Source organism: Diceros bicornis, chromosome 31, assembly GCF_020826845.1.
Source record: "Diceros bicornis minor isolate mBicDic1 chromosome 31, mDicBic1.mat.cur, whole genome shotgun sequence".
NCBI lineage: Eukaryota > Metazoa > Chordata > Mammalia > Perissodactyla > Rhinocerotidae > Diceros > Diceros bicornis.
The window spans coordinates 18,348,296-18,357,991 of NC_080770.1; positions in this window are offsets into that span (position 1 = coordinate 18,348,296).

A 9,696-nucleotide genomic window follows, 5' to 3' on the forward strand; every position below is an offset into this window, starting at 1 on the left:
ATTTACACCCACAACTTCAATAATCAATGAATCTCAAATTTATTTCTTAAATTCTATACAATAATTTGTAGGATTCTAAATGATCTAACCCAGATTTTCCGCTCTAGCCCTGCTTTGCTCTCTCTAATCCACTTTTGTTCTAACCACACTAGTTTTATGTCAATTATTCTTATGTTCCCTCCTGCCACAAAACTTGTTATATTGTCTCTTCTTTCTTAAATGATGTCCCTACCTCCCATCCCGTTTGCCAACCTTTACTTGAGAATTCAAACTAAGCATCATTTTCTAAGGGATGTTTTGTTGAAACCTGAACCATATTGGGTTCCTCTATATATTCTAATCATTATGCACCTCTACTTGGAAGGAATGATCACAGTTTATACTTATATGCTCCTTTGTGTAACTATTTTTTTTATAAATTTATCTCCCAAAAGATTGTAAGCTCCATCAGACAGGGACTACGTCTATCTAGCTCACTGCTGGGTCCCTGACTACTAATATAGTTCCTGGTATTAAAAAAATATATATGTTAAATAAATATTTGTTAAGTAAATAAACTTATATATAATTTAATAAATAAGAACTCTGAAAAGTATACTGTAAGCACACACAAACACAACTTACCATCAGATGGCAAGAATTGTGTTCTAACCCTTGCTTTCAATTTCTCAAGGTCTTACAACTAATTATTTGCATCACCCTCAATCTAAACATTTGAGGTCGTCTAGTTTAACATGATCATTTAAACAGATGAGGGAAGCAAGGCTTCTCAACCTTATATAATTATCTCTCTTAGTTTCCAGCTATGAGAGAATAAAAGAGTTCACAGTCTTTAATAACAATAATATCCACAAACACATACTTACGGTCACTCTTATTGGGCCAGGCACACTTCCAAGCAGTCTGTATACTAGCACATTTAATCCTCACAACAATCCTGCGGTATAAGTCCTCTTATTCTTATTTACAAAGGAGGAAACTGAAGTACAGAGAGGTCAGGCACCTTGCTCAAGGTCACACATCCAGTAAGTGGAAGATCCACACTTTTGACTGACTCCAGAGAAACCACTAATTTACACTTCCCTTCCCTGCTCTGCTCTAGGCACAGGCATGCTGACTGCATTCCCTAGGCGTGCTTGATAGCTGGAGCCAGCTGAATGCAGCCAGTAGGCAGTTGTGACAGGAGAGCAGATGGTACCAGGAGAGGGAGGGCATTTTGTCCCTGCTCCTGCTCTCTCCCTGCTTTGGCACCATGTCTCTGGTAGATGCACCCCTCTATCCAGCTCCCTCCAGGCAGCCTCTCATCCACAGCCTTGCTCTCATTGGCATCCTAATTTTCTCTCTGTCCCCTAAGTCCTTGAGGTGGTGATAAGATTGCACTGTTGTTAGATTCTAGGTGCCTCTTTATTCCTTGCTTGGTCATGTCTCTTCATTTGAACTGTATAGGTTAATTCTCATGAATCTGATCCATAGTTCTGTAACTTCACTGCAATTCATCCCATTTTTTTCTTGATAATTAAATGTGCTGGAAATTTGTAAAAAAGAATGATCATGTCTACGTATTTAAGTGAGGGTGGGTGCATTCTAAGACCTTTGGAAAACTGAAAAAAGCCAGGACTTAAAGAATGGACAAGATTGCTATTCTTAGAAACAAGAAATGATCTGTAAGGTGCATGGATCTTTATTATCTATGTAAAATATTAACTCTTTACATTTTATTTGTGTGATCAAAATTATATATTTGAAGTGAAATATTGCAGATATGAGGAAGGAAAAAACATCTCTTTACAATTGTCCACTAGGATCTGGTCTGGCTCTAAAAGCTAAGCTGTAGTATTCTGTTATAGGATATCAATAAATTCACAGAACACCAACAATAATTTCACAGAAAGACGTTTACTTGGTACTGGTGATGAAGCAATACAAAAACAGGACCACTAAGTAATAATGTCAGAGCAGAGACAAAATCAAGAACACTGTCTAAACCACAAAAATGGTGAAACATCCTTTTCACCTGGCTAATATGAGGGACTGTTGCTTCTTTAACAATTAAAGCTTTAGCTCTACTTCCATTTGTCCATGTTCTAAATAAGAACCGTTAACATACTGAATCATAAAAATGCTGCTACTCTCTGACAGCACACAACCCAGAGTGCAACCACGCTTTGTTGAACTCTACCCTAAATAACCACACAGGTTGAAATCTCTAATCCCTAAGACCTCTTACTGAGATGCTCTTGTTTTCCATGTTATATAATCTCCCTTGTTGAGACAAGCAACAATAATACAACTTTGACTGGAGATTTGTTCCTGCTGGTCTTTCCCTGGAGAATATCAACAGATGAAATGGTATGAAGTCTGGTATATGTTTCAAAACAGCTTTGGGGGTTAGTGGATGGGGTGAGAGGCATGGATGAAACATATCTGACCATAAATGGACACTTTGAAGCTGGGCAATTGTTATGGGGGAGATTATTATGCAAATTCTTCCAATTTTGTATAAGTTTGAAATCTTTCATTATAAAACATATTATATAATAATTTATTTAGTAAAAAGATAAAAAAATTTAACAATTCGTAAGTAGTTACACCAGTTTGGGGTTTGAAATATCAGTACATCTATATTAAAAATACTATTATAGACAGCAGCAAATCTGCACAAATGAAAAATAAGAGGCATGGATTTTTAAAAGGAAGAAATAAAAATGTTTCGCAAATAATGTGATCAGCAAAACTCAAGGAAATCAATGAACCATAATAATGAAATTTTGCCAAAAATGGCACCCCTGTATACTAGAAATGTAAAAAACTCAATGGGGAATGTGATATTTATAATAGTGTGAGATCTACTATTTATGTGTGTATTGAATTAAGACATACATTAAATATATTCAAATAAGCAAGACATTAAAGAAATACAGTTTTTGGCTTAAGCATTTAATGAATGTGATAATATTCTACTATGATGTTGCTTTTCTTTTAGATTTTTTTATTCAAATTAACCCACTGTTTACTGAAAATATTAAAAATAATAACCTGTGTTGCCACTCTGGAGTTAAAGATATGACGCTGTCAGAGTCCCTACACTCATAGTCTAGCGAGGGAGACAGACGCGGAAAATATATATTATAACACAGCAAGAAAAATACAGCAGTGACACAAGGAAGGCACAGAGTATACTGAGAAATAATGGATCAACATTCTTTTTTCCCTTTTGAGGGATCAGGTAAGGAGAAGATTGAGGGAATTTGGTGAAATCTCACTAAAATATTAACTTTTGAGCTTGTATGAGAAGCATGAAAAGGTCTTAGACATTAGAGAGGGGGGAAAAGCTGTGGAAGAGTATTTCAATGACACAGAATGTGCAAAGACAGGAAGTACAGCCACGATCAATGAAGGAGAGGAATTGTGTGGTGGACAGGGATGGACAGAGCAGGAGAGGAAGTTAGAAAGACAGTCAGGGCCAAGACTTCATGGAGCATTCTGGTCTACCAATGAGATTGGACCAAATCCTATAGTAGAGAGAATCTACAGAAACGTCTTATATACAAGATTAATATAATTAGATGCATTTCAAGAGCTCCCTCAAACAAAATAGTGGCTCAACATTATGAAATAACATGCGGCAAATTGGAAAGAGATAGATAGGTAGAAAAATTAATAGAAAAAGAATGGAATTCAAAAGGAAAAAAATTACATGTAATAGATGGTGTGTATGCTCCTTAAAAAAATGAGAGAATTTAGAGATACACTTTTGTAGTTTATTATTCCCTGGTTTATGTTATTGGTGTGATGTGGAATTCATAGTTAGAGTGGGATTCTTGTTTGGAGGGAGAAAAAGAATTGCTTTGGTTGAGATATATAAAACAATTTAATGATATACATATATATATATATATATATATATATATATACACTTATATATGTATTTTTCTATCTTAGGCAATATTCCTATTATTACTATAAATAGCACGAGTATCCAAGATTTTTGTTACAAGTACTAAAAGAGGTGCTATAATAATATAGTCTAGAGAACAGTGTTGCGCCTTAAATCTTGATTCTAGCTAACGTATTTATCAGCTGTGACTTGAGATAAATTATTTAAATGCTCTGAGCCTTTCTTATCTGAAATGTGGGACCATTTTTCCTATATCATAGTGTTTTGTAAGGAATAATAATATAATGTAAGTGATTGTTTTAGTACCTTGCCTGGCATGTAATGAGCACCCAATAAATTTTAGTCACTGTTATTATTATCATTCTACTTGTAATCATTACAGCATCAGCAATTTGCAGTTTGCAAAGTAATTTAATATCCATTGTAGGTTTACTCCTCAAAATTGCCCTGTGCAGTAAGTAGTGTTTACATGTCTTAATTGAGGTTCAGAGTATATGATGTTCCCGAGAGTACATGGGTAGATAGTAGAAGACCCTGAGCACAAACCTAGATCTGACTCCAAATCCTCATTTCTTGCTACTGCACTATCTTGTCTCCCAAGGGAGATACTTCAAGGTAGAGGAAATAACCATCCCTGAGGAATCAGATAATGATCTCAACACACTCAAATTAAACTGAATATTCATTAATCTCAAGTTGAAATTTTATGTTTGCTGAGATTGGTTTCAGTTAATATGTCCCCATGATAAAGCTGAGAATCCAGTCATTTTAATAAGGCCCCTTGAAACTGATTAGCAAGTAAACCCACTCTCAGGAATGACAGTGGGGGATTCTGTTTGCAATGAAGAGTTTGGTAACAAGACCAAGAGAGACAGTTTCATGATCAACACTTAAGCACACTCTGACTTCAGTTTCTTTTTACTTAATGATCAACAATTATTTAATTAAAGTCAACAGATAAAGAATGGGAGCTACGGAAAATGACGTTTTTCTTAATTTTCCCAGATACGCTGAACTTTTGCAGCCTGACTAGAAATGGAAAGGCTAACCCAATTGCTTTCATATTATGTAGTATGGGCAGGCAATAGGCGCTTGGGAACTTCTAAATCCGTGGCAAGACACTGCATATTACCTAGTACCAAATAATTTGGAAATATAATCTCTGATTAAAATTTTTCAAATTCAGTGTCAAACTAATACTTTTTTTAACTATTAAGGTTTTTAACATATGCTATGACCGGAAGACCCTGTTAGATATATTAAAGAATACTAATGAATGTTTAATCTTTCTCTGAATAAAGAAATCCAAAAGAGTCAGCTAAGTAAAGGCCGACTCAAATAAAAATAGGGCCGGCCCAGAGGCTCAAGCAGTTAAGTGAAAATCCAAGTGAAGAAAGTTAATCATTCCTTGATGCTCAACATAACATGTAATTAGACATTGCAGATTCAAAATTGAACAAAATATTCAAACCCCTTGCCTTCTAGCATTGCTGTTCTAGTGGGCAGAGACAGAGAGTACTCTAAGTAAATAAATGGCATTTCAGATGGCACTGTTGTGGAAAAAAATTAAGAAAATGGAGTTTGGAGGAAAGGTGTTCAAATTTTAAACAGTAACATCAATGAAGAAGTCATGAAAATGTGACTTTTTTAGCAATAAACCGAAGGAAGAAGACAGCGTGCAATAACGCTGTTTTAAGAAGGGTATTCTAGGAAGGACAAAGAACAGATTCGAAGATGCCATATGTGATCTTTCTGTGGAACTGCTAGTGATGTGTGTGTACAGAGTTTGTGCAGAGGAGTGCAGAAAATCCAATTGAGGTGTTCCCTAAAATGCAAATGTTTCACTTCATTGAAAGTCTGTTTCATCTCTACCTCAGACTTCCCTTCCAAGAATACCAATGGCCTTCCCTGGATAACAGGAGTCAGCGGTTAGTTGCAGCTTCTCTTCAAGAAGTGTCTAGCAGGAAATACTCTGAAAACAGAATATTTATTTGTATGGCAGCAGCAAGGTGGCTTACAAGATATTTTCATGCTCTTCAGCATCTGGGAAACTTCAGAGAGAAAATAGGTGGTGGTTACCAGAACAGAGAAAAATGGAAAAAAGAAGATCAAGATTTGGGCATTTCAGATTTATAAAGACACCACAAGAAAATAGATGTGAGGGGCCCATTTGCAGAAGGGCTCATTTGTTGCATGTTACTAATGACTGCCCGTGGGATCTGAAATGGTCTTGACTCACAAGCTCAATCACCTGTGTGGGGTCTAGAGTATCCAGGTGAAGTAGAGCAGAGGTACTGATAAGGGAAGATGCAAAAAGGACTGCATAGTAGGAAATCATACGGTATTTGACCTTCTCCCTCTGACTTATTTGTTACTGCAATAAACAAAAAATAAAAAAAGTAAATAAATAAAAAAAATAAAGCTTTTACATATCTGAAAAAAAAAAAAAAACAAGGACTGCATAGTATGTGTTTACAGAGAAAGAAAACCACAGCCAATCTGACTGCCTGAGTCAGGCCAGAGAAAAAGGTGAACATCTTCTGAACAAGGCGCTTGTGGGTTTACTGATTCACAACCAGGGAGAGCCTCTACCTGATGGAGAAAGAACCCACAGAGGAGTAGCTCAAGGTCAGTAGAAAGCTACAAATTAGGAAACCTGCAAACTAGGACTACCTACATAATATACAGGGTTCAGGGCAAAACAAAATGTAAGGGATCCTTGTTCAAAAATTTGACTAAGAATATCAACACTGTGACAGCAGAGCATTAAACAAAGCTTGAGGGACCTTCAAAACAGGGCCCTGTCAACTGCACATGTTGCATGTCTGTGAAGACAGCCTGGAACATATAGGCTCTCAGAGCTGACAACGGGGATGTGGAAGGAGAAGGGGAGCACCCTAACACCTGCAAAAATAAAGAATAGAAGGAAAAGGAGGAGAAGCAGAAGGAAACCCTAAGGCAAGGATTCAGCCCTGGTAAGAATGTCTGAGAGGATGACCCAGCTCAATGGGCTAACTGTCTAGATGAATTTTGTAGGTCATTCAAACACAAGTAAATGAGAAAGGACTTTGTTTCAGCAGAATAAAGGAAGTAAAATTAAGGAAAAACTTTTAGCAAGAATTCATCATAAAAATGGCTCTTAATCTTCTTCATTTTTTTATAAGATTCCCATGAAAAATCTAATAAAACTGTTGAAACTATGAATCCTCAATGAATAAAATGCACACACTCACAATCTTACCAAAAATTAAAAACAAAAATACAGTATCTAAAGTATTTATAGATTGCCTGATCTTTACTATAAGGACTCTTGAATTAGGGTAAGCTTCATCTCATGTCTGAATATATCTTTACATTTGTCTCTGGTGAGCAAAATGTTTTCCTTTCTTGGTTCTTTTGCAATAGTGTCAGGTCTGTAAATGTTGTCCAGGAAGATCAACAGAAAATTCAATAAACTTGTTGTCAGGGAAATTAGCTGAGGTTCATATTATGCTACAGAAAACAGAAAGGATTGCATATACATGTTTTGGAGATACAGGATGCAAATTTATATGCCTCACTTTGAGACTTTAATACAATTTCCTCTTGATAAAAATAATGTAAAAACACAAAGACTTACTCCTGGTTTTGATAATCAGCTATTATCTCAACCTCTGATGAGGGTGAACGTTGATGTCTCTCTAAACTGTAAAATGCAGCCATATTTATATCAGGACGTAGGAGGAAAGGATATGTTCTTAAAGTAAGTCTCAGAATGACCTAAAAGTAGCCCCAGTGAGTGTTACGCTGGAAATCACCCCTCTTGAGATTAACAAGGATACTCTAGGATCAGAAAGCTAATCATGTGCTTCAGTCATATTTTCCATAATTTCAAATTTACTGTTTGTACTAAGATCTCTGTGGAACGCACACAAAGAGGATTTATCTTGAAATTTTGATGATAGTCTGATTTTTATGTTTTCTTTTTCTGTTTTACTAAAACTGTCTCCTCTCCTTAAATCTGGAGTCCTTAGCAATGTCCTCTCTAATGAACATTGATGTCTTGGGCAGCCTCAGCCATGAGCAAGAGTGTGAAACTGACAAGGTCATTGACAAACACCTTGGTGAGCACTTCCTATGTGTGGACAACTTTCAAGTAGGTCATTTAATCGACCCCTCAAAATAACCCTAAGAGGTAGGGTTTCCATCTTGAGCTTTCAGCCAAAGAAATAGAAGCTTCACGAAAGGAATAGTGTTGGACTTACCCATCACTGTCACGTAGCTGGTACGTGATAGGTTTGAATTCAGGGTAGGATTTGAATTCCTGTCTTATATACCAAATTGACCTCTTTTTCAATTGTTGGTAGCTACCATTCCTCAACCTGTAGTCACAGTTTGTCTTTCCTTCCTTCACCATCTTTTAAATATTTCTTTAGCTTTCCTCTAGTTAGTGCTTTCCTTATTCTCATCAGATTCAAGTTAGTCCTGGCACTAGCAAAGGCTCAAATTGAAGTCTTCTAGAAAGATACTTTCTCTGTCTCCAGGGAACTGGGTTTGACCTCCGTCCTCCATGCTGTCTTAGCACTCTGCCACATCACTGTCTAACACAGTCTGTTTTAATTACCTACTAATGTTTCTATTGCCACCACTAGACTGAAAACCCTTATGGGCAAGGACTGTGATCTCCACAGCTAGCACAGGCCCTGGGAGACAATAGCTGATCAACAAATACTTCCTGAATAATTTAATGATGTGCAATATGTACTCAATCCAGTGAATATACGATAAATCTTAGTCATCCCCTCCCAGGTGACTTTGCATTTTATTGAGCACATTTCCTTATGCCACAAAAATGAACTTCTGTAGGGAGATGAAATTGGATGAGTGAGTAACTCATTTAAGAGAGCACAGGAAGGAAAACAGAATGAGAATAATTAATTATAGGTATAAGTAACAAATACTTAATATGTGGCAGGCATTAGCTTAGCACTTTAAATTAAAGTAAAGCACTTTACAAACATTAGCTCAGTTAATCATTACACAACTCCATGGGTCACTAATTTCATTATCTTCATTTTACAAGAGGCAAAGAGAGGTTAAGTAACTTTTTCTGCTATATACAACTAATAAACTGTGAGGCTAGGATTCAAATAGGCCAATTGATAGTTTTTGATACCAAGTTGTTGATAGTTTAGCAAAGAAATGTGACAAGCTCAAAATTCTAAATGTTCTCTGGGTATAGTGGCATTCATTCCTCATTCATTCATCTATATAGCTAACAAATATTCAGGGAAAAACTCATATTTGCCATTGTACTGTCAATGTAGAAAGGATAAGAGAAAGTCAAAAGGTTTGTGTCCTTTAAGAGTTTCTGCTTCATGACGAGAGGGATGAAGCATGCATATTTAAAGTTTTACAATCAGGGTTTTGATTGTTAAGAATTTGTGAAGATCAGGTTGGAAAGTGATGGAGAATAGAGTTTTTACTCAAATAACCATCATGTGAAGGGCATAGTGATAGTTTATTAACTCAATAGATATTTAATGAGAAACATCTATATTCTAGGTTTTGGCATAATGTTGGCTTTAACATAGTGAGCAAATCCAGACATGGACCTTGTCCTCATGGACCTGACAATCTGGTGGATGATACAACCACGAATAAATGAAACAAATATTGTTAAATTATAGTTGTGAAAAGTCCTATAAATTAAACGCATATGAGACTGTGAGAACAGATACTAAGAGGATGTGACTTATTCAGAGAGATCAGCCAAGGAATTACTGATAATGGAAAAGGATAAATATAATTAAATCCCA